Genomic DNA, 27,139 nt, shown 5'->3' on the forward strand with positions numbered 1-27,139 from the left:
ACCAACATCTGCATGTAACAAAAATAAAAAGCTAAATTGAGCCTGTGATCACAAGACTCTGCGAGAGACTGGTGCAAAGAATCCAAGATAGCAGCCCCTTGCTGCTAGACTTCTTATCTTATAATTTCTTAATATATCTTTCAATTCAATTTCAATTCAGTTTTATTTATATAGTGTCTATTACAACATAAGTTGTCTCTAGGATCTTTCCAGAGACCCAGAACATGAACATAAACCCCCGAGCAATTATTACATAAACAATGGCAGGTAAAAAACTCCCCTAGTGGGAGAAAAATCTTAAGCCAAACAGTGGCAAGAAAAACTCCCCTTTAGGAGGGAAGAAACCTTGAGCAGGACCTGGATCATAAGGGGGGACCCTCCTGCCGGAGGCAAGCTGGGTAGAGCAGGAAAAGAGAAAACAGACAGAGAGAATGGAAAACAGACAGAGATAATGGAACACAGACAGAGATAATGGAAAACAGACAGAGAGAATCTGTGTCAACTCGTGAACAATTTCACCCTGGAATAACATTGATGCCTTTTTAAATCAGTTTTGTGACACGGGGGGCAAGTGGACCCGGCACTCCGACTCAAAGCAAAGTTATCTGAGACATTCATCCAGTTCAGAGGTTAGTGATATTCTGATTTTGTTCAATGAGATTGGGTACTAGAATAGCGCTCATATACATACAACCATAGTGCGAAATATGAGGGGGTCCGGGGAGGTCCGACCCCCCGGATTAACCCTTGAGCCCCCCTGAAGGACTCAAAAGCCAAATTTAGGGGGGGTCTCAATGTTGTCAAAAAAATAAATAAATTAGGCTATATAATATAATTTGATAATTTGACTGTCACTAATGGTCAATTAAATATGTTTAAGAGATCACCATATCAAGTATTCACAATTCAAAACTTTTATTGGTTTAACACAAGTCCTGCACCTTTATGTATGCAAATTAGCCATGTGCGCCAGCACAGCGCAACGACATAGGCCGGCTGGTTGAGATGCCACAATAACATGGCTAAGCGGAAGCTAGTCTAACACACCTAGTCTAACTACCTAGTCTAACACAGAGTGTGTCACTTGCACACTTTGGGTTCACATCAAAAAAGGTGTCAGTGTGAGCCAGAGATGAGGAGAGAAACGATGTCACAACAGGGTCCCGTTCCTCTCCCACCTCTGGTGAAGGAAGTGAAGTCGAGGCGGAGTGCTCCGGGGCACTTAAGGTAAGAGGCTTAATATTGCCTGAACCCACCTGAGAGCTAATGTTTTTTTTAAATTGCTGTAATTGTTATTCTGCGTTATGGCCTGTTATGAGTGTGATTTGTGAATGTGTAAGCTGTGCGAACCCACCTGTTGAGACCCATCATGTTTTTTTATTTTATTTTGTGTGATGACCTGTTATGAGTGGAATTTGTGAATGTGTTCACACAGCTGTAGTCCATGTTCCAGACCAGATATCAGCACCACTCAAGGTGACCAAACTTACTTATGATTGTTGAAAAGATCCATGTCTGTAGATGATATTCTGGTCTGGTAACCTTCCTGAGTGGCAGCTGGATCATAGTTATCAGCTCATGAAGTTAAAACCCCCTTAAGGTTAGTTGATGATTTTAAATGGGTGTATTATACATTTCCTGAATCCTTATGGTCCTGTGAGTATTCTAGTTTTTGTATTTTTTTCTTGTATTTTTTGTATTTTGTGTCTCTAATGTTTATAAAACTAAGCTGGTTCCTTATCTCATTGTTATGTCCTTTATGTCGTGTATTTGCGGATAAAGACCAGTTTGTGACATTAGTGGCTGTTAGTTTCATAGGAGCCTAATGGTGCTCTTCTAGATTAAGGCTCACAATGACCGGTAACAACAATATAGTAGGGTTATATTATACATTTCCTGAATCTTTATGGTCCTGTGAGTATTCCAGTTTTTTTTATTTTGTGTCTTTGTTGTTGAAAGATGACACAGGGATAAAAGATAGTATATCATTTAGGCGAAAATTGTGTAAAAATGTGTGTTGTTTATAGTTTAAAGAGCTGCAGTGACCTCTATGTTGGTCAGAAAGATTCACATCTTAGCTTGAATGAATGATACCAAAGACAATATTGTGACACATTGACAGATTTCCTGTACATGAGTCTAAACCAGGATATTCACCAGCATCTAAAATGTAATTTTCTGAAGGGGGTGGTAACTTCATGAGCTGATAACTATGATCCAGCTGCCACTCAGGAAGGTTATCGTACAAAAATATCATCTAAAGACATGGATCTTTTCAAAAATTATAAGTAAGTTTGGTCACCTTGAGTGGTTCTGACAAGTGAAATTTTGGGCTCTGGCCCACGGACTACTGTGTTAAAACAAAATTTCCTGGATGGTTACATAAGGTTAAATAATCAGTCAACATTGTGCAGGCTGAGGATCTGTTTAAGTGCACTGATTGCACGTCTCCGATAGTGGCATTTGTTGTTATTACTGTTATTTGAATGCACAATTCATTTTCATTGTATTTTTTTTTTATTTATCTAAAAAAATACATTAGCCTATTTTGTTTGTTTATTCGTTTCTGCAATGCACTGGTCGTGCACTTCACTCTTTCTCACACACATACACACGTTGTGTGCCAGGCATTTGTCCAAATGTTTACACAAGCAGATTCTCAGGTTTTTGATATATATATTTTAGAAGAATTAAGGAATTTAAGGAATTAGAAACTATGAATGCTAATAACCTAAGATTGTTCAAAAACCCAAAGAAATCAATGATGAATTCAGGAACATTTATATAAACCTCTATTAATCTACAAATAAACCAAACATAAACAATATCAACTTACCTCACCTTACAAAAGACTAAGAAAAAGAATTTGATAAGCCGCTAACTCTTAGAGAGCTCCAAAAAGCACTCCAATTTATGCCTGATAACCAATCTCCAAGGGCCTTATATACTAGAGTGGGGCCGCACAAAAGAAATGCGTACGCCACTTTCCACACTCACAGGCGGATGTTAAAAAAGTGACGTAAAAATTGCTGTCCTCACACGCACATCAAGGTTGGCGTACATTTCTAAGGTTTTGTCCATTGGCAACACTAAGCAGCGAAGTCCAAAATATGAGGAAACGTGACATCAACAAACAGTTCACTACCACATGTGAAGGACACGACAGCCCTCAAATCACCAAATAAGTAACACATGAGTTGAATTGCAACAATTTCACAATTAACCACATGGTCTGAGCATATAAAGGTAGGCACTAGACAACGTAACCCACAATTACAATGGAAGCCTTGGCTCTGTTAGAGGACATGGCTAATGGCAGGATCAGGAGGGAATGAGTCTTCAGGGACCACACTGATCTGCTGGTCCAGGATGATGATTGGCTGTTCACTTGTTTCAGATCCTCTTTGAACTTTGTGCTGAGTTGGGTCCGACTTTAGAAAGGTGCATGGGAGGAGCCTGTTCCCCTTCAAGTGCGGACCACACTTGGTTTCCTGGTAACCAGGTTTTTCCAAAGAGAGTTGGCAGACCAGTCAGGAATCAGTGAGTCTGCACTGAGCAGTGCAATGCCAACTGTGTGGGTCAGGATCATCGACATGTCCGCCAGGTACCTCAGCTTCCAATATGATGCAGTTGACCATGCAAACATCAAAACACAATTTGTAGCGCCTAATGTAATAGGTGTGATCAACTGCACACACATAAATGTGACATCTGTGCATGAATTTGCATACGTAAATAGGAAGAATTTTAATTCGATCAACATACCAATTATGCGTTATGTACAAATGTGCCTTACGAATTTTGTGGCAAAGTGGCCTGGATTGACCCATGACTCCTACGTCCTCAGCAACAGCATGGTGGGGATGAGGCTCAAAGCTGCCAGGGTGCAGGATGGATGCCTTCTTGGTAAGTGACGTGTTTAGAATTTTGACTATAAAGCCACTTTACAGTTGATTAATGTGTCTATTCACAATAACCCGTCAGGTGACAGCAGCTATCCACTGCTGTACCGCTCTGACAAGGTGTGTCACATTGGGATGACATGTGCCATCTTGCACAATCTGGCACACCGGCATGGCATGGGTGAAGTTGAGGAGCTGGCAAACAAGCAAGAGCCAGCACCACTCTATGTGCAACCCCATCCACCTACCATTCGAGCCCGAGAACATGTCATTGACACAATATAAATGGAAAACTGAAATAAGGTTCATTTTTTAACATATGATATATGTTGACAAGGCATCAGTGATGCGTTTCAAGTTCGTGTTGATTTCAGCAAGCGACTGAATTATCTTGTCTTGTGATTCTAGAACCGCCTGTGTCAACACAGGGCCGCTTGGAGCTCAGGACCAGAGACACTGGTGGCGCAGGGTTCTTCAGGTGGTAGGGATGAGTGTGTGTCCTGGGTCCCCCTGTGGCATCATCCGAATTGAATAAAATTGTTAGTGCTGTCAAGCGATTAAAATTTTTTGGCGATAAATTAAGATATGTAATTAATTAATCTAATGAATTTCTTTTTTAATCTCACCTACACATTGCTGAGAAAAGCCTTCAACTTGAGGTGTTTTCCTTTAAATTCATTACATTATTGTGGGAGATCAAACGTTGATATATAACAAAAAAATGTGGCTTCATAAAGTAATGTATTTATTTTTTTAACAGACCTGAACAGATGCCACCCTAGCCTTTTATGCTAATGTTAGCTGTGGCTGCGCTTGCGACCGGGTGCTCTGCGTTTATGTGGTAGGCTAAACTTGAGCTGCTTCAGTGGTGAGCAAAGTCCTTTCCACAAAGACATATCACTCTACCTCTATCAAAGGTGCCGTCGGGGCGTTTTAGAAATGTAAATTCCCCTGTTCACTGGACCGACAACTTTCACATACTTCTCCATTTTCACCTCTCTTCTCTGCTACTTCCCCTCCCCATGCCTGTCCAGCTACAATGGGAGCCTAGCAGCATATGCTAAACAAGCTCAAACACAGGGATAGCCAATCAATGTTCACTTCAAGTTTGGACTGACTGTTGTTTTTCACCCACAACTCAAGCAGAAGAAGCCAACCGTACAAACAGATTTCAAAATAAAGGCAACTCGCAAATAGAAAAAGCAAAGTAAGAGATTAAAAAACTGACCGCTGCATTAAAAAGGCAAAACAGATCACACTCCTCGCCCTGGACACTCTCTATTTGCACTGTTGCCCTCAGGTAGATGGTACAGAGCTATAAAAACAAGAACAACCCCTTTTAGGGACAGTTTTTATCCTACAGCTTTAACAAAACTCAATCTACTCAAAAACAAACTGTAAATGATATGAGGGATTGTTTGCATGTGTAGGCTATCTTTAATTAGGTCCCGAGCACTTACAGTGCGAAGGCCCTATTGTATCTTGTGGCAGGGTGGAGGTGCAGCCACTCAGGTGATTGGGAACAGGTGTCCACACTGGCCGACCTGGCAGCCCTGCTCCAGGGCCCGGGTGAGCAGCAGCTCGCAGCGCTGGAAGCGCTGGTGGCGCCGCAGCCGGCAGGCCGGGAGGCAGAGGCTGCGGGCCGCCAAGCGACGGCTCCCGAGGCGGCTGGACCCGCGGCGCGACCCACCCCAGCACCACGCTTGAGGTGCGCCGCAGAAGCGCTGGAGGCGCCGCAGCCGGCAGGCTGGGAGGCAGAGGCTGCGGACCGCCAAGCGACGGCTCCCGAGGCGGCCCCAGCGGCGGCGGGACCCGCAGCGCGACCCATCCCGGCGCCACGCCTGAGGTTCGTCGCAGAGACGGAGACGGACCAGCGACCGGAGCAGTGCTGCGTTGGGGAGGACGCGGTCCTGGACGCCCCAGCTCTGGAGGCCGTCCAGCGGCCGGAGCAGTGCTGGTGTTGGTGTGTTTGGAAATAAAGGTGTTTGTGCACAAAACCCCGTGTCCTCTCTGTCCTGTCGGTCGGGCCCCGTAGCACTCGCCGTGCTACATATCTGTAGGAATTTCTTTTTTCTCGTTTTTGACGTACATGCACGAAAATCGGTACACACCTGTATCATGTCACAACTTAAAGAAAAGTCTCTTGGCGCCATGGCCGAAACTGAACAAGAGGTCGGCCATTATGAATTAATCATGTAATTTTGGCGCAATTTATGCTATTTCTTCGGCCGCGTCTTCGCTCGAACCGTAACGTGCACCCAGGTGTGTTATACATAAAAATGTGCGTCTCAATCCTGCGACAATGCGCATTACTTTTCTCAGTCAAAAGCGTTACCGTTGCGTCGCTAGACGCCAAAAAGCGCGCCCACCCTTCATCTGATTGGTTCAGACCGAAAAAACTTTGTGCCTCAAGCCCCATAATACGGTTTGACGTACATGAACGAAAATCGGTACACACCTGTATCATGTTGCAACTAAAAGAAAAGTCTCTTGGTGCCATGGCCGAAACCGAACAGGAAGTCGGCCATTTTGAACATTCTGAATTAATCGCGTAATTTTGGAGCAATATATGCCATTCTTTCGAGAGTTAATTCAGCCCAAACCGTATCGTGAACCCAGATGTGTTATACATCAAAATGTGCGTCTCCATCCTGCGACACCACGCATTACTTTTCTCTTTCAAAAGTGTTACCTTGGCGACGCTAGACGCCAACAAGCGCACCCCCACTTCATCTGATTGTTCCATATTTGATAGTTCACCGAAAGGCACCAAATTTGGCATGCAAGCCAGGCCTGACGATAAATTTGATATTTCATGGTTTGCATTAATGGGCATGGCAAAATGGCTGAAAAGCGCCCCCCGGAAAACTTTGTGCCTCAATCCCCACAATACGGTCGACGTACATGCACGAAAATCGCTACACACCTGTATCATTGCACAACTTAAAGAAAAGTCTCTTGGAGCCATGGCCGAAACCGAACAGGATGTCGGCCATTTTGAATTAATCGTGTCCTTTTGGCGAAATTTATGCCATTCCTTCAGCAGTTAATTCAGCCCGAACCGTAACGTGCACCCAGGTGTGTTATACATCAAAATGTGCGTCTCTATCCTGCGACACCACGCATTACTTTTCTCTTTCAAAAGCGTTACCGTGGCGACGCTAGACACCAAAATGCCCGCCCCCCCTTCATCTGATTGGTCCATATTTGATAGTCACCAAATTTTGCATGCAAGCCAGGCCTGGCGATACATTTGATATTTCATGGTTTGCATTAATGGTCGTGGCCTAACGGCTCAACAGCGCCCCCTAGAATACTATTCTCTGCCATAACTTTTGAATGGTTTGACATAAAGAGTCGTGGGTGGTGTCATGGGACTCGGTATTGAGTCCTTTACCATAATTGTTAAAAATAAACCCCGCCCCTTCTTCTGATTGGTTGTCCCGATTTTCTGCTGTAACTTTTGAATGGTTTGACATAGAGAGTCGTGGGTGGTGTCATCAGATTCTCTATGGAGTCCTTGGCATTCATTGGCCTGTATTAGCCCAGCCCCTTCTTCTGATTGGTTGTCCCTTTTTTCTGCTATATCTTTTGAATGGTTTGACATAGGAAGTCATGGGTGGTGTCGTTTCTGATATGCTTATGGGGGGCGGTGGCCGTGAGTGCGAGGGCCCGTTCATCGCTGCTTGCAGCTTTAATTAGGGCCCGAGCACTTGCAGTGCGAAGGCCCTATTGTATTTGCAGGAATTTTTAGGGCCCGAGCACTTGCAGTGCGAAGGCCCTATTGTATCTGTAGGAATTTTTTCTTTCTTTCTTTCTTTTTCTTCTGACGAAAGGAGGGCCTTTTTGCCCCCCTAAACGTCCCCAAAAAGTCACCATATTTTGCATGCAAGTCAGGCCTGGCGAAAAATTTGATATTTAATGGTTTGCATTAATGGGCGTGGCAAAATGGCTCAACAGTGCCCCCTTGAAAACTTTGTGCCTCAAGCCCCACAATATGGTTTGTCGTACATGCACGAAAATCGGTACACACCTGTATCATGGCACAACTTAAACAAAAGTCTCTTGGGGTCATGCCCGAAACCGAACAGGATGTCGGCCATTTTGAATTAAACGTGTCATTTTGGCGAAATGTATGCCATTCCTTTGGCAGTTAATTCAGCCTGAACCGTAACGTGCACCCAGGTGTGTTATACATAAAAATGTGCGTCTCCATCGTGCGACACCACGCATTACTTTTCTCTTTCAAAAGCGTTACCGTGGAGACGCTAGACGCAAAAAAGCGCGGCCACCCTTCATCTGATTGGTTCAGACAGAAAAAACTTTGAGCCTCAAGCCCCATAATACGGTTTGACGTACATGAACGAAAATCGGTACACACCTGTATCATGTCGCAACTAAAAGAAAAGTCTCTTGGCGCCATGGCCGAAACCGAACAGGAAGTCGGCCATTTTGAACATTCTGAATTAATCGCGTAATTTTGGAGCAATATATTCCATTCCTTCGAGAGTTAATTCAGCTTGAACCGTATCGTGAACCCAGATGTGTTATACATCAAAATGTGCGTCTCCATCCTGCGACTACACGCATTACTTTTCTCTTTCAAAAGTGTTACCGTGGCGACGCTAGACGCCAACAAGCGCACCCCCCCTTCATCTGATTGGTCCATATTTGATAGTTCCCCAAAAGGCACCAAATTTGGCATGCAAGCCAGGCCTGGCGATAAATTTGATATTTCATGGTTTGCATTAATGGGCGTGGCAAAATGGCTCAACAGCGCCCCCTTGAAAACTTTGTGCCTCAAGCCCCACAATATGGTTTGTCGTACATGCACGAAAATCGGTACACACCTGTATCATGGCACAACTTAAACAAAAGTCTCTTGGGGTCATGCCCGAAACCGAACAGGATGTCGGCCATTTTGAATTAAACGTGTCATTTTGGCGAAATGTATGCCATTCCTTTGGCAGTTAATTCAGCCCGAACCGTAACGTGCACCCAGGTGTGTTATACATAAAAATGTGCGTCTCCATCGTGCGACACCACGCATTACTTTTCTCTTTCAAAAGTGTTACCGTGGCGACCCTAGACGCCAAAAGGCGGGCCCCCCCTTCATGTGATTGGTCCATATTTGATAGTTCTCAGAAGTCACCAAATTTTGCATGCAAGCCAGGCCTGGTGATAATTTTGATATTTCATGGTTTGCATTAATGGGCGTGGCCTAACGGTTCAACAGCGCCCCCTAGAATACTTTTCTCTGCCATAACTTTTGAATGGTTTGACGTAGAGAGTTGTGGGGGGTGTCATGGGACTCTGTAATGAGTCCTTAAGCTTCGTTGGCCTTAATTAGCCCCGCCCCTTCTTCTGATTGGTTGTCCCGATTTTCTGCTATAACTTTGGAATGGTTTGACATAGAGAGTCCCGCTTCCTGATTCAAACGTCTGCTGGCCCCGCCCCCCGACCAATCAGTGGCGAGTAGGGTGATGACGGCCCTGCCCCCTGACCAATCAGTGGCGAGTAGGGTGATGACGGCCCCGCCCCCCGACCAATCAGTGGCGAGTAGGGTGATGACGGCCCCGCCCCCCGACCAATCAGTGGCGAGTAGGGTGATGACGGCCCCGCCCCCCGACGAATCAGTGGCGAGTAGGGTGATGACGGCCCCGCTCCCCGACCAATCAGCTGCCTGTAATATGGTGACGTCAGAAATAGACCCGTGCTCAGCCCGGTTAGAACCTCCGTAGAATGGTTACAGAAAAAGTAATAAAAATAGTAGTGTTTTACTAATATTTATACCTTACAAATATTTAAAAAAATTAGGAAAAAAAAGTTCCAGGCATTTTATCGCTATGTTGGTCTTAATGGGCGTGGCCTAATGGCTCAACAGCGCCCCCTAGAAAACTTTTCTCTGCCATAACTTTTGAATGGTTTGACATAGAGAGTTGTGGGTGGTGTCATGGGACTCTGTGATGAGTCCTTAAGCTTCGTTGGCCTTAATTAGCCCCGCCCCTTCTTCTGATTGGTTGTCCCGATTTTCTGCTATAACTTTGGAATGGTTTGACATATTTGAAATATGCTGTGTCAGCCAACCACAAAAATCTCTGCAATTTTATGGAATCATTTATTTTTTGTCCTTGCCCGGTGCAAATGACATAAATAAAGTGCGTGGTTTGGTTGTGAAAAAATAAAAGTAATGTTACGTGAACAATAAATCAAACGCTCCCTTCCATGCAGTGTGTGTGTCTAGGAAGTAAAGACTGGAACATGCTATTCACAAAAGCACAAATAGTGGGGTTTTACTAATATTTATATCTTACAAATATTTTAAAAATTACGAAAAAACAATTCGGGACTCAGATTATATCGCTATGTTGGTCTGTCCTCAATCAGTGAGTCAGAGAATGGCCAAGCTGATTCGTGGCTCAGGGGTAACGTCACCATCTTTCATGTGAGAGATCGCGGGTTCGATCCCAGCACAATGCAAGGTTTTTTGTCAGCAATTTTTGTGTTTTTTTTAACATCAAAATATGCGTCTCCATCTTGCGATGACGCACATTACTTTTTTCATTCAAAAGTGTTACCGTGGCAACACTCGACGCCAAAAAGTGCGCCCCCCTTCATCTGATTGGTCCATATTTGATAGTTCCCCAAAAGTCACCAAATTTTGCATGCAAGGCAGGCCTGGCGATAAATTTGATGTTTCATGGTTTGCATTAATGGGCGTGGCCTAACGGCTCAACAGCGCCCCCTAGAATAATTTTCTCTGCCATAACTTTTGAAAGGTTTGACATAAAGAGTCGTGGGTGGTGTCATGGGACTCTGTATTGAGTCCTTGACTTTCATTGGCCTGAATTAGCCCCGCCCCTTCTTCTGATTGGTTGTCCCTATTTCCTGCTATAACTTTTGAAAGGTTTGACATAAAGAGTCGTGGGTGGTGTCATGGGCCTTGACCATAATTGGTGAAAATTAACCCCGGCCCTTCTTCTGATTGGTTGTCCCGATTTTCTGCTATAACTTTTGAATGGTTTGACATAGAGAGTCGTGGGTGGTATCATCAGATTCTGTATGGAGTCCTTGACCTTCATTGGCCTGAATTAGCCCCGCCCCTTCTTCTGATTGGTTGTCCCGATTTTCTGCTATAACTTTTGAATGGTTTGACATAGAGAGTCGTGGGTGGTGTCATCAGACTCTGTATGGAGTCATTGACCTTCATTGGCCTGATTTAGCCCCGCCCCTTCTTCTGATTGGTTGTTCCTTTTTTCTGCTATAACTTTTGAATGGTTTGACATAGGAAGTCGTGGGTGGTGTCATTTCTGATATGCTTATGGGGGCGGTGGCCGTGAGTGCGAGGGCCTGTTCATCGCTGCTTGCAGCTTTAATTATTATTATTATTTTCCTGACAAAAGGAAGGCCTTTTTGCCCCCCTAAACGTGCCCAAAAAGTCACCAAATTTTGCACCCAAGTCAGGCCTGGCGAAAAATTTCATATTTAATGGTTTGCATTAATGGGCGTGGTAAAATGGCTCAACAGCGCCCCCTTGAAAACTTTGTGCCTCAAGCCCCACGATACGGTTTGACGTACATGCACGAAAATCGGTACACACCTGTATCATGGGGCAACTTAAAGAAAAGTCTCTTGGCGTCATGCCGAAACCGAACAGGATGTCGGCCATTTTGAATTAATCGTGTCATTTTGGCTACATTTATGCCATTCCTTCGGCAGTTAATTCAGCCCGAACCGTAAGGTGCACCCAAGTGTGTTATACATCAAAATGTGCGTCTCCATCCTCCGACACCACGCATTACTTTTCTCTTTCAAAAGCGTTACCGTGGCGACGCTAGATGCCAAAAGGCGTGCCCACCCTTCATCTGGTTGGTTCAGACAGAAAAAACTTTGCGCCTCAAGCCCCATAATACGCTTTGACGTACATGAACGAAAATAGGTACACACCTGTATCATGTCGCAACTTAAAGAAAAGTCTCTTGGAGCCATGGCCGAAACCGAACAGGAAGTCGGCCATTTTGAATTAATTGTGTAATTTTGGGGCAATTTATGCCATTCCTTCGGCAATGAATACGGCCTGAACCGTAATGTGCACCCAGGTGTGTTATACATCAAAATGTGCGTCTCCATCCTGCGACTAAGCGCATTACTTTTCTCTTTCAAAAGTGTTACCGTGGCGACGCTAGACGCCAAAAGGCGCCCCCCCCTTCATCTGATTGGTCCATATTTGATAGTCACCAAATTTTGCATGCAAGACAGGCCTGGCAATACATTTGATATTTCATGGTTTGCATTAATGGGCGTGGCCTAACGGCTCAACAGCGCCCCCTATAATACTATTCTCTGCCATAACTTTTGAATGGTTTGACATAAAGAGTCATGGGTGGTGTCATAGGACTCTGTATTGAGTCCTTTACCATAATTGGTGAAAAGTAGCCCCGCCCCTTCTTCTGATTGGTTGTCCTTATTTCCTGCTATAACCTTTGAATGTTTTGACATAGAGAGTAGTGGGTGGTGTCATCTGACTCTGTATTGAGTCCTTGAGCTTCATTGGCCTGAGTTAGCCCCGCCCATTCTTCTGATAGGTTGTCCGATTTTCTGCTATAACTTTTGAATGGTTTGACAAAGAGAGTCGTGGGTGGTGTCAACAGACTCTGTATGGACTCCTGGATCTTCATTGGCCTGAATTAGCCCCGCCCCTTCTTCTGAATGGTTGTCCCTATTTCCTGCTATAACTTTTGAATGTTTTGACATAGAGAGTAGTGGGTGGTGTCATCTGACTCTGTATTGAATCCTTGAGCTTCATTGGCCTGAATTAGCCCCGCCCCTTCTTCTGATAGGTTGTCCGATTTTCTCATAACTTTTGAATGGTTTGACATATAGAGTCGTGGGTGGTGTCATCAGACTCTGTATGGACTCCTTGACCTTCATTGGCCTGAATTGGCCCCGCCCCTTCTTGTGATTGGTTGTCCCTTTTTTCTGCTATAACTCTTGAATGGTTTGATATAGGAAGTCATAGGTCGTATCATTTCTGATATGCTTATGGGGGGCGGTGGCCGTGAGTGCGAGGGCCTGTTCATCGCTGCTTGCAGCTTTAATTAGGGCCCGAGCACTTGCAGTGCGAAGGCCCTATTGTATTTGCAGGAATTTTTATTATTAGGGCCCGAGCACCTTCAGTGCGAAGGCCCTATTGTATTTGCAGGAATTTTTAGGGCCCGAGCACCTTCAGTGCGAAGGCCCTATTGTATCTGTAGGAATTCTTCGCGTTATTATTATTATTATTAGGGCCCGAGCACTTGCAGTGCGAAGGCCCTATTGTATTTGCAGGAATTTTTATTATTAGGGCCCGAGCACCTTCAGTGCGAAGGCCCTATTGTATTTGCAGGAATTCTTTGTATTATTTTTTTTTTTATTATTATTTTTCTGACAAAAGGAAGGCCTTTTTGCCCCCCTAAACGTGCCCAAAAAGTCACCAAATTTTGCACGCAAACCAGGCCTGGCGAAAAATTTGATATTTTATGGTTTGCATTAATGGGAGTGGCAAAATGGCTCAACAGCGCCCCCCGGAAAACTTTGTGCCTCAAGCCCCACGATACGGTTTGTCGTACATGCACGAAAATCGGGACACACCTGTATCATGGGGCAACTTAAAGAAAAGTCTCTTGGAGTCATGCCCGAAACCGAACAGGAAGTCGGCCATTTTGAATTAATCGTGTCACTTTGGCGCAATTTATGCCATTCCTTCGGCAGTTAATACGGCCCGAACCATAACGTGCCCCCAAGTGTGTTATACATCAAAATGTGCGTCTCCATCCTGCGACAACACGCATTACTTTTCTCTTTCAAAAGCGTTACCGTGGCGACGCTAGATGCCAAAAAGCGCGCCCACCCTTCATCTGGTTGGTTCAGACCGAAAAAACTTTGCGCCTCAAGCCCCAGAATACGGTGTGACGTACATGAACGAAAATCGGTACACACCTGTATCATGTCGCAACTTAAAGAAAAGTCTCTTGGCGCCATGGCCGAAACCGAACAGGAAGTCGGCCATTTTGAACATTCTGAATTAATCACGTAATTTTGGAGCAATATATGCCATTCCTTCGAGAATTAATACGGCCCGAACCGTATCGTGAACCCAGATGTGTTATACGTACAAATGTGCGTCTCCATCCTGCGACTACACGCATTACTTTTCTCTTTCAAAAGTGTTACCGTGGCGACGCTAGACGCCAAAAAGCGTGCCCCCCCTTCATCTGATTGGTCCATATTTGATAGTTCCCCAAAAGGCACCAAAATTGGCATGCAAGCCAGGCCTGGCGATTAATTTGATATTTCATGGTTTGCATTAATGGGCGTGGCAAAATGGCTCAACAGCGCCCCCCGGAAAACTTTGTGCCTCAAGCCCTACAATACGGTTTGACGTACATGCACGAAAATCGCTACACACCTGTATCATGGCACAACTTAAAGAAAAGTCTCTTGGAGCCATGGCCGAAACCGAACAGGAAGTCGGCCATTTTGAAATCTGATTGGTCCATATTTGATAGTTCTCCAAAAGTCACCAAATTTGGCATGCAATACAGACTTGGCGATAAATTTGATATTTCATGGTTTGCATTAATGGGCGTGGCCTAACGGCTCAACAGCGCCCCCTAGAATACTTTTCTCTGCCATAACTTTTGAATGGTTTGACATAGGAAGTTGTGGGTGGTGTCATGGGACTCTGTATGGAGTCTTTGAGCTTCGTTGGCCTTAATTAGCCCCGCCCCTTCTTCTGATTGGTTGTCCCGATTTTCTGCTATAACTTTTGAATGGTTTGACATAGAGAGTCGTGGGTGGTGTCATCAGATTCTGTATGGAGTCCTTGAGCTTCGTTGGCCTTAATTAGCCCCGCCCCTTCTTCTGATTGGTTGTCCCGATTTTCTGCTATAACTTTGGAATGGTTTGACATAGAGAGTCGTGTCTGGTGTCATCAGATTCTTTATGGAGTCCTTGACCTTCATTGGCCTGAATTAGCCCCGCCCCTTCTTCTGATTGGTTGTCCCTTTTTTCTGCTATAACTTTTGAATGGTTTGACATAGGAAGTCGTGGGTGGTGTCATTTCTGATATGCTTATGGGGGGCGGTGGCCGTGAGTGCGAGGGCCCGTTCATCGCTGCTTGCAGCTTTATTATTATTATTATTATTATTATTATTTTCCTGACAAAGTGAAGGCCTTTTTGCCCCCCTTAACATGCCCAAAAAGTCACCAAATTTTGCACCCAAGTCAGGCCTGGCGAAAAATTTGATATTTAAAGGTTTGCATTAATGGGCGTGGCAAAATGGCTCAACAGCGCCCCCTTGAAAACTTTGTGCCTCAAGCCCCACGATATGGTTTGACGTACATGCACGAACATCGGTACACACCTGTATCATGGGACAACTTAAACAAAAGTCTCTTGGGGTCATGCCCGAAACCGAACAGGATGTCGGCCATTTTGAATTAGTCGTGTCATTTTGGCGAAATTTATGCCATTCCTTCAAAAGTTAATTCAGCCCGAACCGTAACGTGCACCCAGGTGTGTTATACATCAAAATGTGCGTCTCCATCCTGCGACAACACGCATTACTTTTCTCTTTCAAAAGCGTTACCGTGGCGGCGCTAGACGCCAAAAAGCGCACCCACCCTTCATCTGATTGGTTCGACAGAAAAAACTTTGTGCCTCAAGCCCCATAATACGGTTTGACGTACATGAACGAAAATCGGTACACACCTGTATCATGTCGCAACTAAAAGAAAAGTCTCTTGGCGCCATGGCAGAAACCGAACAGGAAGTCGGCCATTTTGAACATTCTGAATTAATTGCCCAATTTTGGAGCAATATATGCCATTCCTTCGAGAGTTAATTCAGCCCGAACCGTATCGTGAACCCAGATGTGTTATACATCAAAATGTGCGTCTCCATCCTGCGACTACACGCATTACTTTTCTCTTTCGAAAGTGTTACCGTGGCGACGCTAGACGCCAACAAGCGCACCCCCCCTTCATCTGATTGGTCCATATTTGATAGTTCCCCAAAAGTCACCAAATTTTGCATGCAAGGCAGGTCTGGCGATAAATTTGATATTTCATGGTTTGCATTAATGGGCGTGGCAAAATAGCTCAACAGCGCCCCCCGGAAAACTTTGGGCCTCAAGCCCCACAATACGGTTTGACGTACATGCACGAAAATCGCTACACACCTGTATCATGGCACAACTTAAAGAAAAGTCTCTTGGAGCCATGGCCGAAACCGAACAGGATGTCGGCCATTTTGAATAAATTGTGTCATTTTGGCGAAATTTATGCCATTCCTTCGGCAGTTAATTCAGCCCGAACCGTAACGTGCACCCAGGTGTGTTATACATAAAAATGTGCGTCTACATCCTGCGACACCACGCATTACTTTTCTCTTTCAAAAGTGTTACCGTGGCGACGCTAGACGCCAAAAGGCGCGCCCCCCCCTTCATGTGATTGGTCCATATTTGATAGTTCTCCAAGAGTCACCAAATTTTGCATGCAAGCCAGACTTGGCAATAAATTTGATATTTCATGGTTTGCATTAATGGGCGTGGCCTAACGGCTCAACAGCGCCCCCTAGAATACTTTTATCAGCCATAACTTTTGAATGGTTTGACATAGAGAGTTGTGGGTGGTGTCATGGGACTCTGTAATGAGTCCTTAGGCTTCGTTGGCCTTAATTAGCCCCGCCCCTTCTTCTGATTGGTTGTCCCGATTTTCTGCTATAACTTTGGAATGGTTTGACATAGAGAGTCGTGGGTGGTGTCATGGGATTCTTTATGGAGCCCTTGACCTTCATTGGCTTAAATTAGCCCCGCCCCTTCTTCTGATTGGTTGCCCCTTTTTTGTGCTATATCTTTTGAATGGTTTGACATAGGAAGTCGTGGGTGGTGTCATGGGACTCTGTAATGAGTCCTTAAGCTTCGTTGGGCTTAATTAGCCCCGCCCCTTCTTCTGATTGGTTGTCCCGATTTTCTGCTATAACTTTGGAATGGTTTGACATAGAGAGTCGTGGGTGGTGTCATCAGATTCTGTATGGAGTCCTTGACCTTCATTGGCTTGAATTAGCCCCGCCCCTTCTTCTGATTGGTTGTCCCTTTTTTCTGCTATAACTTTTCAATGGTTTGACATAGGAAGTCGTGGGTGGTGTCATTTCTGATACTTATGGGGGGCGGTGGCCGTGAGTGCGAGGGCCCGTTCATTGCTGCTTGCAGCTTTAATTATTAGGGCCCGAGCACTTGCAGTGCGAAGGCCCTATTGTATCTGTAGGAATTGTTTTTCTTTCTTCTTCTGACGAAAGGAGGGCCTTTTTGCCCCCCTAAACGTCCCCAAAAAGTCACCAAATTTTGCACGCAAGTCAGGCCTGGCGAAAAATTTGATATTTAATGGTTTGCATTAATGGGCGTGGCAAAATGGCTCAACAGCGCCACCTAGAAAACTTTGTGCCTCAAGCCCCACGATACGGTTTGACGTACATGCACGAAAATCGGTACACACCTGTATCATGGCGCAACTGAAAGAAAAGTCTCTTGGCGTCATGCCCGAAACCAAACAGGAAGTCGGCCATTTTGAATTAGTCGTGTCATTTTGGCGAAATGTATGCCATTCCTTCGAAAGTTAATTCAGCCCGAACCGTAACTTGCACCCAGGTGTGTTATACATCAAAATGTGCTTCTCCATCCTCCGACAACACGCATTACTTTTCTCTTTCAAAAGCGTTACCGTGGCGACGCTAGACGCCAAAAAGCACGCCCACCCTTCATCTGATTGGTTCGACAGAAAAAACTTTGAGCCTCAAGCCCCATAATACGGTTTGACGTACATGAACGAAAATCGGTACACACCTGTATCATGTCACAACTTAAAGAAAAGTCTCTTGGCGCCATGGCCTAAACCGAACAGGAAGTCGGCCATTTTGAACATTCTGAATTAATCGCGTAATTTTGGAGCAATATATGCCATTCCTTCGAGAGTTAATTCAGCCCGAACCGTATCGTGAACCCAGATGTGTTATACATCAAAATGTGCGTCTCCATCCTGCGACTACACGCATTACTTTTCTCTTTCAAAAGTGTTACCGTGGCGACGCTAGACGCCAACAAGCGCACCCTCCCTTCATCTGATTGGTCCATATTTGATAGTTCCCCAAAAGGCACCAAATTTGGCATGCAAGCCAGGCCTGGCGATAAATTTGATATTTCATGGTTTGCATTAATGGGCGTGGCAAAATGGCTCAACAGCGCCCCCCGGAAAACTTTGTGCCTCAAGCCCCACAATACGGTTTGACGTACATGCACGAAAATCGCTACACACCTGTATCATGGCACAACTTAAAGAAAAGTCTCTTGGAGCCATGGCCGAAACCGAACAGGATGTCGGCCATTTTGAATACATTGTGTCATTTTGGCGAAATTTATGCCATTCCTTCGGCAGTTAATTCAGCCCGAACCGTAACGTGCCCCCAGGTGTGTTATACATCAAAATGTGCGTCTACATCCTGCGACACCACGCATTACTTTTCTCTTTCAAAAGCGTTACCGTGGCGACGCTAGACGCCAAAAGGCGCGCCCCCCCTTCATGTGATTGGTCCATATTTGATAGTTCTCCAAAAGTCACCAAATTTTGCATGCAAGCCAGGCCTGGCGATAAATTTGATATTTCATGGTTTGCAATTAATGGGCGTGGCTAACGGTTCAACAGCGCCCCCTAGAATACTTTTCTCTGCCATAACTTTTGAATGGTTTGACATAGAGAGTAGTGGGTGGTGTCATCAGATTCTGTATGGAGTCCTTGACCTTCATTGGCCTGAACTAGCCCCGCCCCTTCTTCTGATTGGTTGTCCCTTTTTTCTGCTATAACTTTTGAATGGTTTGACGTAGGAAGTCGTGGGTGCTGTCATTTCTGATATGCTTATGGGGGGCGGTGGACGTGAGTGCGAGGGCCCGTTCATCGCTGCTTGCAGCTTTAATTAGGGCCCGAGCACCTTCAGTGCGAAGGCCCTATTGTATCTGTAGGAATTGTTTTTCTTTCTTCTTCTGACGAAAGGAGGGCCTTTTTGCCCCCCTAAACGTCCCCAAAAAGTCACCAAATTTTGCACGCAAGTCAGGCCTGGCGAAAAATTTGATATTTAATGGTTTGCATTAATGGGCGTGGCAAAATGGCTCAACAGCGCCACCTAGAAAACTTTGTGCCTCAAGCCCCACGATACGGTTTGACGTACATGCACGAAAATCGGTACACACCTGTATCATGGCGCAACTGAAAGAAAAGTCTCTTGGCGTCATGCCCGAAACCAAACAGGAAGTCGGCCATTTTGAATTAGTCGTGTCATTTTGGCGAAATGTATGCCATTCCTTCGAAAGTTAATTCAGCCCGAACCGTAACTTGCACCCAGGTGTGTTATACATCAAAATGTGCTTCTCCATCCTCCGACAACACGCATTACTTTTCTCTTTCAAAAGCGTTACCGTGGCGACGCTAGACGCCAAAAAGCACGCCCACCCTTCATCTGATTGGTTCGACAGAAAAAACTTTGAGCCTCAAGCCCCATAATACGGTTTGACGTACATGAACGAAAATCGGTACACACCTGTATCATGTCACAACTTAAAGAAAAGTCTCTTGGCGCCATGGCCTAAACCGAACAGGAAGTCGGCCATTTTGAACATTCTGAATTAATCGCGTAATTTTGGAGCAATATATGCCATTCCTTCGAGAGTTAATTCAGCCCGAACCGTATCGTGAACCCAGATGTGTTATACATCAAAATGTGCGTCTCCATCCTGCGACTACACGCATTACTTTTCTCTTTCAAAAGTGTTACCGTGGCGACGCTAGACGCCAACAAGCGCACCCTCCCTTCATCTGATTGGTCCATATTTGATAGTTCCCCAAAAGGCACCAAATTTGGCATGCAAGCCAGGCCTGGCGATAAATTTGATATTTCATGGTTTGCATTAATGGGCGTGGCAAAATGGCTCAACAGCGCCCCCCGGAAAACTTTGTGCCTCAAGCCCCACAATACGGTTTGACGTACATGCACGAAAATCGCTACACACCTGTATCATGGCACAACTTAAAGAAAAGTCTCTTGGAGCCATGGCCGAAACCGAACAGGATGTCGGCCATTTTGAATACATTGTGTCATTTTGGCGAAATTTATGCCATTCCTTCGGCAGTTAATTCAGCCCGAACCGTAACGTGCCCCCAGGTGTGTTATACATCAAAATGTGCGTCTACATCCTGCGACACCACGCATTACTTTTCTCTTTCAAAAGCGTTACCGTGGCGACGCTAGACGCCAAAAGGCGCGCCCCCCCTTCATGTGATTGGTCCATATTTGATAGTTCTCCAAAAGTCACCAAATTTTGCATGCAAGCCAGGCCTGGCGATAAATTTGATATTTCATGGTTTGCAATTAATGGGCGTGGCTAACGGTTCAACAGCGCCCCCTAGAATACTTTTCTCTGCCATAACTTTTGAATGGTTTGACATAGAGAGTAGTGGGTGGTGTCATCAGATTCTGTATGGAGTCCTTGACCTTCATTGGCCTGAACTAGCCCCGCCCCTTCTTCTGATTGGTTGTCCCTTTTTTCTGCTATAACTTTTGAATGGTTTGACGTAGGAAGTCGTGGGTGCTGTCATTTCTGATATGCTTATGGGGGGCGGTGGACGTGAGTGCGAGGGCCCGTTCATCGCTGCTTGCAGCTTTAATTAGGGCCCGAGCACCTTCAGTGCGAAGGCCCTATTGTATCTGTAGGAATTATTAGGGCCCGAGCACTTGCAGTGCGAAGGCCCTATTGTATTTGCAGGAATTTTTATTATTATTAGGGCCCGAGCACCTTCAGAGCGAAGGCCCTATTGTATTTGCAGGAATTTTTATTATTAGGGCCCGAGCACCTTCAGTGCGAAGGCCCTATTGTATTTGCAGGAATTTTTCTTATTATTATTATTTTTCTTCTGACAAAGTGATGGCCTTTTTGCCCCCCTTAACATGCCCAAAAAGTCACCAAATTTTGCACCCTAGTCAGGCCTGGCGAAAAATTTGATATTTAATGGTTTGCATTAATTGGCGTGGTAAAATGGCTCAACAGCGCCCCCTTGAAAACTTTGTGCCTCAAGCCCCACGATACGGTTTGACGTACATGCACGAAAATCGGTACACACCTGTATCATGGGACAACTTAAACAAAAGTCTCTTGGGGTCATGTCGAGAAACCGAACAGGAAGTCGGCCATTTTGAATTAATCGTGTCATTTTGGCGAAATTTATGCCATTCCTTCGAAAGTTAATTCAGCCCGAACCGTAACGTGCCCCCAAGTGTGTTATACATCAAAATGTGCGTCTCCATCCTGCGACAACACGCATTACTTTTCTCTTTCAAAAGCGTTACCGTGGCGACGCTAGACGCCAAAAAGCGCGTCCACCCTTCATCTGGTTGGTTCAGACAGAAAAAACTTTGCGCCTCAAGCCCCATAATACGGTTTGACGTACATGAACGAAAATCGGTACACACCTGAATCATGTTGCAACTAAAAGAAAAGTCTCTTGGCGCCATGGCCGAAACCGAACAGGAAGTCGGCCATTTTGAACATTCTGAATTAATCGCGTAATTTTGGAGCAATATATGCCATTCCTTCGAGAATTAATTCAGCCCGAACCGTATCGTGAACCCAGATGTGATATACATAAAAATGTGCGTCTCCATCCTGCGACTACACGCATTACTTTTCTCTTTCAAAAGTGTTACCGTGGCGACGCTAGACGCCAACAAGCCCACCCCCCCTTCATCTGATTGGTCCATATTTGATAGTTCCCCAAAAGGCACCAAATTTGGCATGCAAGCCAGGCCTGGCGAATAATTTGGTATTTAATGGTTTGCATTAATGGGCGTGGCAAAATGGCTCAACAGCGCCCCCTTGAAAACTTTGTGCCTCAAGCCCCACAATACGGTTAGACGTACATGCACGAAAATCGGTACACACGTGTATCATGGGAGAACTTAAAGAAAAGTCTCTTGGCGTCATGCCTGAAACCGAACAGGAAGTCGGCCATTTTGAATTAATCGTGTCACTTTGGCGCAATTTATGCCATTCCTTCGAGAGTTAATTCAGCCCGAACCGTAACGTGTCCCCAAGTGTGTTATACATCAAAATGTGCGTCTCCATCCTGAGACTACGCGCATTACTTTTCTCTTTCAAAAGTGTAACCGTGGCGACGCTAGACGCCAACAAGCGCACCCCCCCTTCATCTGATTGGTCCATATTTGATAGTTCCCCAAAAGGCACCAAATTTGGCATGCATGCCAGGCCTGGCAATAAATTTGATATTTCATGGTTTGCATTAATGTGCGTGGCAAAATGGCTCAACAGCGCCCCCCGGAAAACTTTGTGCCTCAAGCCCCACAATACGGTTTGACGTACATGCACGAAAATCGCTACACACCTGTATCATGGCACAACTTAAAGAAAAGTCTCTTGGAGCCATGGCCGAAACCGAACAGGATGTCGGCCATTTTGAATAAATTGTGTCATTTTGGCGAAATTTATGCCATTCCTTCGGCAGTTAATTCAGCCCGAACCGTAACGTGCACCCAGGTGTGTTATACATCAAAATGTGCGTCTACATCCTGCGACACCACGCATTACTTTTCTCTTTCAGAAATGTTACCGTGGCGACGCTAGACGCCAAAAGGCGCGCCCGCCCTTCATGTGATTGGTCCATATTTGATAGTTCTCCAAAAGTCACCAAATTTTGCATGCAAGCCAGACTTGGCGATAAATTTGATATTTCATGGTTTGCATTAATGGGCGTGGCCTAACGGCTCAACAGCGCCCCCTAGAATACTTTTCTCTGCCATAACTTTTGAATGGTTTGACATAGGAAGTTGTGGGTGGTGTCATGGGACTCTGTAATGAGTCCTTAAGCTTCGTTGGCCTTAATTAGCCCCGCCCCTTCTTCTGATTGGTTGTCCCGATTTTCTGCTATAACTTTTGAATGGTTTGACATAGGGAGTCGTGGGTGGGGTCATCAGATTCTTTATGGAGTCCTTGACCTTCATTGGCCTAAATTAGCCCCGCCACTTCTTCTGATTGGTTGTCCCTTTTTTCCTGCTATAACTTTTGAATGGTTTGACATAGGAAGTCGTGGGTGGTGTCTTTTCTGATATGCTTATGGGGGGCGGTGGCCATGAGTGCGAGGGCCCGTTCATCGCTGCTTGCAGCTTTAATTATTATTATTATTTTTTTTTTTTTCTTCTGACAAAGTGATGGCCTTTTTGCCCCCCTTAACATGCCCAAAAAGTCACCAAATTTTGCACCCAAGTCAGGCCTGGCGAAAAATTTGATATTTAATGGTTTGCATTAATGGACGTGGTAAAATGGCTCAACAGCGCCCCCTAGAAAACTTTGTGCCTCAAGCCCCACGATACGGTTTGACGTACATGCACGAAAATCGGTACACACCTGTATCATGGGACAACTTAAAGAAAAGTCTCTTGGCGTCATGCCCGAAACCGAACAGGAAGTCGGCCATTTTGAATTAATCGTGTCACTTTGGCGCAATTTATGCCATTCCTTCGGCAGTTAATTCAGCCCGAACCGTAACGTGCACCCAGGTGTGTTATACATCAAAATGTGCGTCTCCATCCTGCGACTACACGCATTACTTTTCTCTTTCACAAGTGTTACCGTGGCGACGCTAGACGCCAACAAGCGCACCCCCCCTTCATCTGATTGGTCCATATTTGATAGTTCCCCAAAAGGCACCAAATTTGGCATGCAAGCCAGGCCTGGCGATAAATTTGATATTTCATGGTTTGCATTAATGGGCGTGGCAAAATGGCTCAACAGCGCCCCCCAGAAAACTTTGTGCCTCAAGCCCCACAATACGGTTTGACGTACATGCACGAAAATCGCTACACACCTGTATCATGGCACAACTTAAAGAAAAGTCTCTTGGAGCCATGGCCGAAACCGAACAGGATGTCGGCCATTTTGAATAAATTGTGTCATTTTGGCGAAATTTATGCCATTCCTTCGGCAGTTAATTCAGCCCGAACCGTAATGTGCACCCAGGTGTATTATACATCAAAATGTGCGTCTCCGTCCTGTGACAACACGCATTACTTTTCTCTTTCAAAAGTGTTACCGTGGCGACGCTAGACGCCAAAAGGCGGGCCCCCCCTTCATGTGATTGGTCCATATTTGATAGTTCTCCCAAAGTCACCAAATTTTGCATGCAAGACAGACTTGGCGATAAATTTGATATTTCATGGTTTGCATTAATGGGCGTGGCCTAACGGCTCAACAGCGCCCCCTAGAATACTTTTATCTGCCATAACTTTTGAATGGTTTGACATAGGAAGTTGTGGGTGGAGTCATGGGACTCTGTAAAGAGTCCTTAAGCTTCGTTGGCCTTAATTAGCCCCGCCCCTTCTTCTGATTGGTTGTCCCGATTTTCTGCTATAACATTGGAATGGTTTGACATAGAGAGTCCTGGGTGGTGTCATCAGATTCTTTATGGAGTCCTTGACCTTCATTGGCCTGAATTAGCCCCGCCCCTTCTTCTGATTGGTTGTCCATTTTTCTGCTATAACTTTTGAATGGTTTGACATAGGAAGTCGTGGGTGGTGGCATGGGACTCTGTAATGAGTCCTTAAGCTTCGTTGGCCTTAATTAGCCCCACCCCTTCTTCTGATTGGTTGTCCCGATTTTCTGCTATAACTTTTGAATGGTTTAACATAGAGAGTCGTGGGTGGTGTCATCAGATTCTGTATGGAGTCCTTGACCTTCATTGGCCTGAATAAGCCCCGCCCCTTCTTCTGATTGGTTGTCCCTTTTTTCTGCTATAACTTTTGAATGGTTTGACATAGGAAGTCGTGGGTGGTGTCATGGGACTCTGTAATGAGTCCTTAAGCTTTGTTGGCCTTAATTAGCCCCGCCCCTTATTCTGATTAGTTGTCCCGATTTTCTGCTATAACTTTGGAATGGTTTGACATAGAGAGTCGTGGGTGGTGTCATCAGATTCTTTATGGAGTCCTTGACCTTCATTGGCCTGAATTAGCCCCGCCCATTTTTCTGATTGGTTGTCCATATTTTCTGACTATAACTTTTGAATGGTTTGACATAATTGAAATATGCTGGTAATGTGTCAGCCAACCACAAAAATCTCTGGAATTTTGGTGGAATCATTTATTTTTTGTCCTTGCCCGGTGCAAATGACATAAATAAAGTGCGTGGTTTGGTTGTGAAAAAATAAAAGTAATGTTACGTGAACAATAAATCAAATGCTCTCTTCCATGCAGTGTGTGGGTCTAGGAAGTAAAGACTGGAACATGCTATTCACAAAAGCACAAATAGTGGGGTTTTACTAATATTTATCTTACAAATATTTTAAAAATTACGAAAAAACAATTCGGGACTCAGATTTTATCGCTATGTTGGTCTCTCCTTAATCAGTCAGTCAGAAAACGGCCAAGCTGATTCGTGGCAGAGGGGTAATGTCAACGTCTTTCGTGTGAGAGATCGTGGGTTCGATCCCAGCACAATGCAAAGTTTATTGTCAGCAATTTGTGTGTTTTTTTTTAACATCAAAATGTGCGTCTTCATCTTGCGACGACGCGCATTACTTTTCTCATTCAAAAGTGTTACCGTGGCAACACTCAACGCCAAAAAGTGCGCCCCCCTTCATCTGATTGGTCCATATTTGATAGTTCCCCAAAAGTCACCAAATTTTGCATGCAAGGCAGGCCTGGCGATAAATTTGATATTTCATGGTTTGCATTAATGGGCGTGGCCTAACGGCTCAACAGCGCCCCCTAGAATACTTTTCTCTGCCATAACTTTTGAATGGTTTGACATAGGAAGTTGTGGGTGGTGTCATGGGACTCTGTATGGAGTCCTTGAGCTTCGTTGGCCTTAATTTGCCCCGCCCCTTCTTCTGATTGGTTGTCCCGATTTTCTGCTATAACTTTTGAATGGTTTGACATAGAGAGTCGTGGGTGGTGTCATCAGATTCGTTATGGAGTCCTTGAGCTTCGTTGGCCTTAATTAGCCCCGCCCCTTCTTCTGATTGGTTGTTCTTTTTTTCTGCTATAACTTTTGAATGGTTTGACATAGGAAGTAGTGGGTGGTGTCATTTCTGATATGCTTATGGGGGGCGGTGGCCGTGAGTGCGAGGGCCCGTTCATCGCTGCTTGCAGCTTTAATTATTTATTTATTTTCCTGACAAAAGGAAGGCCTTTTTTGCCCCCCTAAACGTGCCCAAAAAGTCACCAAATTTTGCACCCAAGCCAGGCCTGGCGAAAAATGTGATATTTCATGGTTTGCATTGATGGGCGTGGCAAAATGGCTCAACAGCGCCCCCCGGAAAACTTTGTGCCTCAAGCCCCACAATACGGTTTGACGTACATGCACGAAAATCGGTACACACCTGTATCATGTTGCAACTTAAAGAAAAGTCTCTTGGCGCCATGGCCGAAACCGAACAGGAAGTCGGCCATTTTGAACATTCTGAATTAATCCCGTAATTTTAGAGCAATATATGCCATTCCTTCGAGAATTAATACGGCCCAAACCGTATCGTGAACCCAGATGTGTTATACCTCAAAATGTGCATCTCCATCTTGCAACTACGCGCATTACTTTTCTCTTTCAAAAGTGTTACCGTGGCGACGCTAGACACGAAAAAGTGCGCGTCCGCTTCATCAGATTTGTCAATATTTGATAGTTCTCCAAAAGTCACCAAATTTTGCATGCAAGGCCGGCCTGGCGATAAATTTTATATTTCATGGTTTGCATTAATGGGCGTGGCCAAACGGCTCAACAGCGCCCCCTAGAATACCTTTCTCTGCCATAACCTTTGAATGGTTTGACATAAAGAGTCTTGGGTGGTGTCATGGGACTCGGTATTGAGTCCTTGACCATAATTGGTGAAAATTAGCCCCGCCCCTTATTCTGATTGGTTGTGCCTATTTCCTGCTATAACATTTGAATGTTTTGACATAGAGAGTCGTGGGTGGTGTCATGGGACTCTGTAATGAGTCCTTGACCTTCATTGGCCTGAACTAGCCCCGCCCCTTCTTCTAACTTTTGAATGGTTTGACATAGGAAGTCGTGGGTGGTATCGTTTCTGATATGCTTATGGGGGGCGGTGGCCCTGAGTGCGAGGGCCCGTTCATTGCTGCTTGCAGCTTTAAT

At 45.1% G+C, this 27,139-nt stretch overlaps 1 protein-coding gene across 1 annotated transcript in view; it reads right to left on the reverse strand.

The window, feature by feature from the left end:
• Nucleotides 1–27,139, reverse strand: part of plppr5b (phospholipid phosphatase related 5b) — a 155,506-nt gene that overhangs the window by 57,084 nt on the left and 71,283 nt on the right. The window lies entirely within an intron of this gene.

Source organism: Cololabis saira, chromosome 22 (assembly GCF_033807715.1).
Source record: "Cololabis saira isolate AMF1-May2022 chromosome 22, fColSai1.1, whole genome shotgun sequence".
In the NCBI taxonomy this organism is placed as follows: domain Eukaryota; kingdom Metazoa; phylum Chordata; class Actinopteri; order Beloniformes; family Belonidae; genus Cololabis; species Cololabis saira.